General features: G+C 48.6%; 1 protein-coding gene across 2 annotated transcripts in view; it reads left to right on the top strand.

Moving 5' to 3' along the window:
- Window positions 1-9744, top strand: part of TMEM114 (transmembrane protein 114) — a 14994-nt gene that overhangs the window by 875 nt on the left and 4375 nt on the right. The gene's annotated exons all lie outside the window — the stretch shown is intronic.

Here is a 9744-nt window from a genome sequence, read left to right as displayed (position 1 = left end):
AGTTTGGGAGCTTTTATCCAAACTGGGGGCGGGGGCCCTGCAGAGGAGAGGGCCACCGAGGTGGCCTCTGACACGGGCAGGAGCAGGGGAAGGGGTATAGGAGAAGGAGGTGGGACCCTCTGGCTCCACGGGTGAAGTTGTGTGGTTGGGGATTCATTCGACAAACGTTGGCTGCAGGCTTTCGGTGCGCGGGGCAGCGGGGTGCTGAGCTCCAAGCCCCAGGCTCAGCGCTCGGGGCGCAGAGGCTAGCTGGCGACACCGAGGGGGAAGTGCGCAGTTCCATTTCAGAGTGGCAAGCAGCACGGGGGAGGGTGACTCGGAGCCCGAGGAGACACCTTAACCAGCCTGGGGAGCTGACTGGCACACCCCATGGTCAGCCGTCGCTGCATCCTCGCTGTTGAGGACAAGCGCTTGGCAGCACCAAGGATGCAGTAAATATTGGCTGAACGATCCAAGAGAGGAAAACCAGGAGGCAAAGGACAGCTCCCCATCCCCAGGGGCCTTGTGTCTGTTGTTCCTGGCTGACTTCCCAGTGCCTGGCACGGTGCTCCGAAGTCAGAAAAGCCGGCAGGATTTGAGGACAGAATTTGGGAAAGCAAAGGGGCTGAATAAACACTGGAGGGAGGAGGGAAAATCAGAGCCATAGTTCAGTTCACCAGCGGCCAGACCTGGAGCTGAACTCCATTTCAGCCTTCATTTAATCCTCACAGCCTTCCTGCAAAGTTCTTGTCATCTCCATCTTAATCTTTACTTTTCCAAAGAGGAAACACTCCTAGAGAGAGAGGTGCCATACAAAGGAAATGATGAGGAAATGAGAGCTGAGTTCCATAGACCTTGACAAGTATGGGCAGCTTTTGATAGACTTACTGAGGGTTGGGGATGGGACTCTTAGAATAAAGACAAGTCCCTGGCATGGCCCACTAGGGCTGCCAGGGCCCCTCTTCAGCTCCACTCTCCCCTTTGCTCTTTCCTCTCCGGCTGTGTTGGCACCAGTTCCTGGAAGGTGGCACATTTCCTCCCGCCACAGGGACTTTGCACACGCCATTGCCTCCACTCGAGTCTCCCTGCTCCCATCCTGCCAGCTTGACTTAGTCAGTTCCTACTCACAGTACAGGCTGTGTGACATTTTTAGAGTTAAAAGCTGACCCCCTCACTAAACAAGCTCCATGCCAGCAGGGACCATGTCTCTCTTGCCACAGCTGGAATTTAGCACAGAATATTTAGTATTTAGCACAGAGCCTGGGCTTCCCTGGTGGTGCTAGTGGTAAAGAACCTGCTTGCCAATACAGGAGATGCAGGTTTGATCCCTGGGTGGGGAAGATCCCCTGGAGGAGGGCATGACAACCCACTCCAGTACTCTTGGCTGGAGAATCTCATGCACAGAGGAGCTGGGTGGGCTACAGTCCATAGGGTTGCAGAGTCGGACACGACTGAAGTGATTTAGCACACACAGCATTGGCACAGAGTAGCCCATGAGCCAAGGTTGGCTGAGCAGGTATGAGAGTGAATGTAAACTATTTTTTAGAGGTGGAACTCAATCCATGTTTGTTGAATGAATAAATAAGTACATGAGTGAACCAGACTGCTTCTCTGAAGTCCACTGGTGTGCTGGAAAATGCTTAATAATTGGCTCTCTGGGGGAGGGGAGCATCTTGATTTGTGGCATTTGCCAACCTCTGTGGAATAAATATTCCCACTGCGGTCAATTTCAAGCTGTCAACATGACGTCCACTGGTTCCGCATATTCCTGAAAACTTAACAGTTGACTGATTCAGTGGAAGTGAATTGGAGCAAACTCTGGGAGATGGTGGAGGACAGAGGAGCCTGGTGTGCTCCAGACCCTGGGGTCACAAAGAGTAGGACAAGACTTAGCGATAGAACAACTCTGATATAATCCAACTCCAGCACCCCACGGGCTGCCCTTGTAGCCCAGTTGGTAAAGAACGTGCCTGTAATGCGGGAGACCCAGGTTCGCTTCCTGGGTCGGGAAGATCCCCTGGAGAAGGAAATGGCGGCCCACTCCAGTATTCTTGCCTGGAGAATTCCATGGACAGAAGAGCCTGGCAGGCTACGGTCCACGCAGTCACAAGAGTCAGACATGACTTAGCGACTAAACCACCACCTGCACACTACTGCGTGAAGTCCCACTGAAGGGAATATCTGCTAGGTGCTTGGAAAGTGAGGTGGGTGGGCATGGAGGAAAGGAAGGGATCTCACGAACTCTGTCCTCAGCTCCAAGTTGCACCAGGAGGACCTCTGGGTATTCTCAGAGCATTTCAAGCATCATCAGGAATTCCCATTCCAAAACTCCTGTTACGTGTTAGCTAGCAGGCTTCTGAATGGATCACTCTGGTCCACAGAGAAGGCTGGAGAATGTAACCAGGAGATGCTGTATCAGTTACTACAGCCTTAAAACAAAGTTGGGTGTCCCTTTGCATGTGAAAATTGTGCCTATGCAACTTATTTATTTATTTAAAACTTAAAAATGTATTTATTTGGCTGCGCCTGGTCTTAGTCGCAACACACAGGATCTTGGGTCTTTGTTGTGGCATGAGGGATCTTTTTAGTTGTGGCTTGTGGGATCTAGTTCCATGGGATCTAACCCTGGATCTAACCAGGGATTGAACACCGGCCCCCTGCATTGGGAGTGCAGAGTCTTAGCCTCTGGACCAGCAGGGAAGCCCCAGCTTATTTATGTTTATTTGTTTAATCAAATAAACAAGAGGGCTTTCCCATGGTGGGGGGGGGAGAGAATAATCTAGAATTTTTGCCCATAAACTGAGGGCTGGAAGTCAAAGCCCAGCTTAGACCTTTCCCAGGACCCCTCTGTGATCCCGGGGTTGGTGTCTTAACCTCTCTGAGCCTCAGCTTCCATATTTATCCGAACAAGATAACAAAACCCGAAAGGGGTGTGGGGTCAGGATTCCACGAACTAGCTGATTGAAAAGATGGACCTGACCTGGCACCCGGCTTAGTGCCTGTTGTTGTGTGATCTCCCTGTTGCATCAAAGAATGACTTGATGTAAACATGCTAGACACGCACTAAGTGGTCAGTAAACACTAGTCCTCTGTACCGTTCCTTCCCGCCTCTTTTAGACGCAGTCACATCTGTGGCCCTTTGCTGGGCTGCATGCTGGCCTTCAGCCTACTTATCACATCAGTGGGTACACTGGATGGCTAACCAGTCAGCACTGGTCTGGCCTCTTCGTGAAGCTTGATAATGCAGCAGCCCTGCGTGGTCCAGGGTTTTGAGAAACAGGCAAAACCCACGTCCACAGTCTGCGCCTCTGTTCACCCTCTGCCGCAGGTCTAAGCCCTGGCTTCACCGCCAGCCAGGCATGTTGTTGCCGTTTGGTCGCTCAGTCGTGTTGACTCTTTGTGACTTCATGGCCTGCACCACGCCAGGCTTCCCTGTCCTTCGGTATCTCCCAGAGTTTGCTCAAACTCATGTCCATTGACTCGGGGATGGCATCTAACCATCTCATTCTCTGTTACCCCTTCTCCTCCTGCCCTCAATCTCTCCCAGCATCAGGGTCTTTTCCAGTGAGTCAGCTGTTCACGTCAGGTGGTCAAAGCAGTGGAGCTTCAGCTTCAGCGTCAGTCCTTCCAATGAATAATCAGGGTTGATTTCCTTTAGAATCGCCTGGTTTCATCTCCTTGCTGTCCAAGGGACTCTCAGGAGTCCTCTCCAGCACCACAATTTGAAAGCATCGATTCTTCGGTGCTCAGCCTGCTTTATGGTCCAACTCTCACATCCGTACATGATGGTTTTGGGCAAATTCCTCTGCCTCTCTGAGTCTCAGTTCCCTCATAGGCAAATTGAAAATAACTCTCATCTCTCCTCATAAGAACAGTCGAGGGTGAAACGAGAGAGTGTATTTCCAGAGCCTCATGCAGTGTCTGGCCCTGTAAGTGTACCCTGAGTGTTAGCTGCTCTTACTACTATTGCATCATCAGAGAGGAGGCTGGCCCTTCAGACCTTGTGCTCACTGAAAATCACCCCCAGAGACAGCTTTTTCCCAGAATCTCTTTATCCCCAGAAAGAGTTTTGAATGTTGGCCAAGTTCTTTTATTGCACAAAGAGCCCGTGTTCCTTTCTGGACCTGCAGAAGAGTCACAGAGGACAGAGGCCAAGTGACAAGCTGCATGCTCTGTGAGGCAGCCTTCCAGACAGAGTCCCTCCTGAGGGTGGATGGGAAGAACAATTGATTTTTCCTCCAAGAAAACCCATGCGGGCAGCTTGCTTCTGTACCCAGTAAAACTCCACCTTGCTTGGATATTTTATCTTCTTGATTAGCCCTGGGGATGTCAAGGGTTTGGTTCCCTGGCTAGGGACTGGGATTTTTTTTTTTTTTTTTGGCAGAGAGGCAGTCTTCAAATTCAGCACAGTATATTATTATTACTTTTATATTTTAAAAATATTTTCTTGGTCCCGCTGCATGGCATGTGGGATATTAGTTCCCTGACCAGGGATTGAACCTTCGCCCTTTGCATTGGAGGCTCAGTGTCTCAACCACTGGACTGCCAGGAAAGTCCCAGCACAGTTTAGATAAAAGAGCCACAGTTTAGAGCCACCCAGGCTAGCTGTATCAGCCTTTTGAAAGTGATGGAAACTCAAATCATACTGTGCGTGCATGCTAAGTCGCTTCAGTTGTGTCTGACTCTTTGTGATCCTATGTATTGTACCCCACCAGGCTCCTCTGTCCATGGGATTCTCCAGGCAAGAATACTGGAGGGGGTTGCCATGCCCTCCTCCAGGGATCTTCCCCACCCAGGGATCGAACTCGCATCTCCTGCAGCTCCTGTGTTGCAGGCAGATTCTTTATCTCTGAGCCACCAGGAAAGCTCCCAAATCATACTAGTTAAAACAAAACACGGAATTCCTGGTCCATGGAGCTGAAAAGCTCAAGCCCCCCAGGACCTAAAGAGTTAAGCACAATTTCTTTCTTCTTCTCTCTGGGCTTTGCCTCTAGATTCTGCTTTCAACTAAATCCTCTCCAGTCTCAGCAACCAAAATAGGAGACTGTTGCCCAATCATTCTGCAACTCCTGGTAGGTCTCTCTTTGACTCAGATCAGATCACATGCCTAGGACTGAGCCAATCAGTATGGCCGAGGGCAAGGAGTGTGCTGATTGGTCAGGCTGAGTCATGTGCCTCTCTCAACAAGATGGGGTGGGGTCAACCTCATCATAGATAAGGTCCCCCTGACCAGTTCTGTAACTTCTGGCTAGTCATCTGCTTCCATAAATGGGCTGTTTTATAAACAACAAGGTTCTGCTGTATAGCACAGGGAACTATATTCCATATCCTGTGATAAACTATAATGGAAAAGAATATGAAAAAGAACATATATATATGATAACTGAGTCACTTTCCTGTACAGCAATAATTAATGTTACATGGCAACCCACTCCAGTACTCTTGCTTGGAGAATTCCATGGACTGAGGAGCCTGGTGGGCTACAGTCCATGGACTCGCAGAGAGTCGGACACGACTGATCTACTTCACTTTTCACTTACAATGAAAAATAAATTTAAAAAATAAGTGGGCTGCTTTGAGATGAAATGAGGTCATATAAGCAAAGCTTCCAGCATAGTTGTTTTAGTCGCTCAGAGATGGTAAAGCATCCAGCTTAGGTAAACAGGAGGGGAGTTGCGGTCTCCTTCTCCTGCGTTAAGTCATGTTACCTCCCTGAGCCTCAGGCTTCTCATCTGTAAAATGAGGCGTTGTTGTTCAGTTGCAAAGTCGTGTTAGACTCTTGTGACCCTCTGGACTGCAGCACGCCAGGCTTCCCTGTTCCTTCACTATCCCCCAGAGTTTGCTCAAGCTCATGTCCATTGAGTCCATGATGCCATCCAACCAGCTCATCCTCTGTCCTCCCCTTTTCCTCCTGCCCTAAAATGGGGCTAATTATTGCAAACTCCTTTTTTTTTTTAACTTAATTTGGGGGATAAAACATGGTGAGATTGTGGGGTGCTTGCCACCTACAGCTTACTGTCTAGTGCAGGAGGCAGATAATAAACACCTGGTGAGCAGTGAATAAATAAACATAAAATGGTTTCAAATAGTAGTAGCTGTAACAAAGGAAATAAAACAGGGGCATGGAGTAAAGGGAGGTGGGGCCCCTTTCTGTGGAGTGGTTGAAGAGCAGTAAAAATAACAGTCAGTGCTTACAGAGCAGGTGCTGTGTGTCAGACCCTGTCCTGAGGTCTTCACATGTTTCCATCCATTTAAACTCCACAACAGTCCCATGAGGCAGTTACTGTGATTTATCCTCCCCACTTTTCAAATGAGGAAACCGAGGCACAGAGAGGTTGGGTAAGTGACCAAAGTTTGGACAGTAACTGATTGATCTGGGATTTGAACACAGGCAGTTTCTACTCTTTTAGAATGATGCTACACTGAGGATAATTTCAGTATAATGTGAGTGTTCTGAGACCGGAAGAAAAATTCCTAGCCTGTTTTTTTTGGGTTCGGAGCCCCGCTCTTCTCCACTGCCCGCAGTAGGAGCTCACTTAAGAACTAAGATTACCATGTAGAATTAATAATACTAATAATGTTGACAGGTCATTTTTTTCGTCAAGAGCAAATAGGTACCCAGGTGCAAGAGATTTTTTTGATTCAGAAATGGTTTGTTGCAAAGGAAAAGCAAACCCAGAGAAAAGCCAAGATGTTCATGCCAAGAATAACTGCGTGAATGATTCATTATCGCACTGTTCAAAGAATAGCTTGATGGGCAGAGCAGGCTTCCGGAATGCTTGTGAGGTCAGAAAGCCCCAGGGTAGGTAACGAAGTAATAGTCTTTCTGTTACAGAGAGCAGAGAGGTGCGTGTGTGCTCAGTCATGTCTGACTCTTTGTGACCTATGGACTGTAGCCCACCAGGCTGCTCTATCCATGGGATTCTCCAGGCAAGATTACTGGAGTGGGTTGCCATGCCCTTCTCCAGGGAATTTTCCGAACCCAAGGATCTAGCCTGCATCTCCTGCATTGCAGGCAGATTTTCTTTTTTTAAACCACTGAGCCATCAGAGAAGCTAAAAGAGCAGAGCGGTATCATTCTCCAACAACATCAGAGTGCTAGCAAAAGAAGAAAGTCTCAGGAACCATTTCCCAAAGGGGAAAACATCGCTATCTTTAGTTTCAAACCTTGTCAGTATGACTTGGAGACTCCACGAGATCCTCAGAGACATTCAATCCTATTATACCTGGTAAGGAAGTGGATTTTTATATTTTTTGTGAATGTTCGAATCTGTTGTCACCAGAACGTGGCTCCTTGTAGGACCGGGACTGCACCTTCATCGTCTTCCTGATCGCCAACACGATTACTAGTATTATTTTAAATACTTGTATTTATTTATGGCTCTTCTGGGTCTTCAGTGCTGCCTCAGGGCTTTGCTCTAGTTTCGGCACGAGGGCTTCTCATTGCGGAGGCTTCTCTTGTTGTGGAGCACAGGCTCTAGGGTTCTCGGGCTTCAGTAGTTGAGGCTCCCAGGCTGTAGCTGGTCCATGGCACGTGGGATCTTCCTGGTCCAGGGATCATGTCTGTGTCTCCTGCATTGGCAGGTAGACTCTACCATTGAGTCACCAGGAAAGCCCATGATTAATTCTAGATGGTAATCTTAGCTCTCCTGGGTTGTGCTCCTACTGTAAACCCTGTATTGGATTGGGTTCATTGATTCTTTTGTTTTTGCCACGCAGCACGTGGAATCTTATTTCCTAGGCCAGGGATCAAACTCAGGCTCCTGCGTTGGAAGTGCAGGGTCTTAGCCACTGGACTGCCGGGGAAGTCCCAACGCTGTAGTGGATTGAAGGGTATCACCCTCCAGAAAAATGTGACCATGTCCTCACAGATCCTAGTACCTGGGAATGGGACCTCATTTGGAAAAAAATATCTTAGGCAATTTAGTTAAGGCTCTCAAGATCACTGTGGACTAACTTACGTCCTATGACAAGTGTCCTCGTAAGAAAAGGAGAATCGCAGAGGAGAGACAATCATAGGAAGATGGAGGTGGACATCAGAAGGATGCTGCCACCAGCCAAGGAATGCCAAGCCTTGCCAGCAACCACCAGAGGTTGGAAGAGGCAGGAGGAGTCTTCCCTGGAGCCTCTGTAGGGACCAAGTTCCTGCTGACACCTTGATGTGAGAGAATAAATTCCTCCTGCTTTTAAGACATCTGCTGTTGTCGCTCAGTTGCTAAGTCAAGTCTGACTCTTTTTGACCCCATGGACTGTAGCACGCCAGGCTCTTCTGTCCTTCACTATCTCCCAGAGTTTGCTCAAACTCATAGCCAGTGAGTCGGTGATGCTATCTAACCATCTCATCTCCTGCTGCCCCCTTCTCCTTTTGCCTTCAAGCTTTCCCAGCATCAGGGTCTGTTCCAACGAATCAGCTCTTTGCATCAGGTGGCCAAAGCATTGGATCTTCAGCTTCAGCTTCAATCCTTCCAATGAATATTCAGGGTTGATTTCCCTTAGGATTGACTGGTTGGATCTCCTTGCTGTCCAAGGGACTCTCAAGAGTTTTCTCCAGTACCCCAGTTTGAAAGCATCAATTCTTCAGTGCTCAGTTTTCTTTATGGTCCAACTCTCACATCCATACCTGACCCCTAGTTTGTAGTAATTTATGATGTCAGCTTTAGGAAATTAAAACAGCCATCTCAGCTATAAAAGTGGCCACCTTGTTTTTTTCCACATCATCACTCTCATGTCCTTTGTGACACTCGGTCTGTATTCATCCCCTTTATTTTCCTGAGAGTCTGTCTCCTTCCTGGGCTGTGATCTCCGTGAGGCCAGAGACCTTGTCCCCTGCTGATGCCCAGGCTCTATGGGGCCCTTAGACATTCGTTTCTGAATGAGATGTACCTGGAGTTGGGGACCTTTCCAAGTAGAACAGAACTCAGAATCAATATTTATGTCCCCAGACAGCAGTCATGAAAATAAAAAACTAACAAAAGACCAAGGCACATAAAAAAAAAAGTACTAAACCAAATTTCAGCAGGAAATGTTACAACTCTCCCAGGGGGAGCACTGTTCTCGTCCAGATATTTAATTGAACATGTACAGGAACTCAGCCGGCAGCGTGTCTGGGGAGCTCACACGTGGGGCTGCAGGGACGAACCAACTCTGGGAAACCTCATTAATTTCTAAATGAGAAATGATTTCAGTTCTCAGCCAGCGTCTGGAGGCAATGCCGTGCAGCCGACAGATCTTAACAGAACCCGGTTTTCACACCAGCTGTTGTGCTTCCTTGCCCAAGACCTTTCCTTGAGAAAGAAAGGAAGGAAAAGAGGGAGGGAGCAAAGGAGGAAAGACCCCAGGTCCCCGTCCCCTGGAATCACGTTTTGTCCTGTGACAGCCCCAGGAAGGAGATGAGCCTTGTCTCCTTGACTTGCCAAGGCTGCTGGCATTTAGGGGCTTGCAGACCAAGGGGTGTGATCACAGGGGAAGGCAGACCGGATGATTACCTTCATCATCTTTATGGTTGGTGAGGTCATGGTTGATTTAATCCAGGCTCTATGGGCCTCTCCATTTCCTCCACACACATTGTCCTTATGGTAACACAGCGAACCGGATCTCATGACCTCCAGGTCAGAGACGTGAAAACGAGCTTCTGAGGAATGAAGCGACTCACAAAAGACAGGGAGTTTGGGGACAGAAGGGGGAGGGGATGGATGCTGGTGGCACTTTTCTGAGTGGTTCTTTCTCTGGCTTCCCCCTCCTCTCTCCTGCTCAACTCCCCCCCCC

The sequence above is a fragment of the Bison bison genome, unplaced genomic scaffold (assembly GCF_000754665.1).
Source record: "Bison bison bison isolate TAMUID 2011002044 unplaced genomic scaffold, Bison_UMD1.0 scf7180017864144, whole genome shotgun sequence".
Lineage (NCBI taxonomy): Eukaryota > Metazoa > Chordata > Mammalia > Artiodactyla > Bovidae > Bison > Bison bison.
Note: the sequence above shows the minus strand (reverse complement) of the source record. Positions and strands in the feature narration are given on the sequence as shown.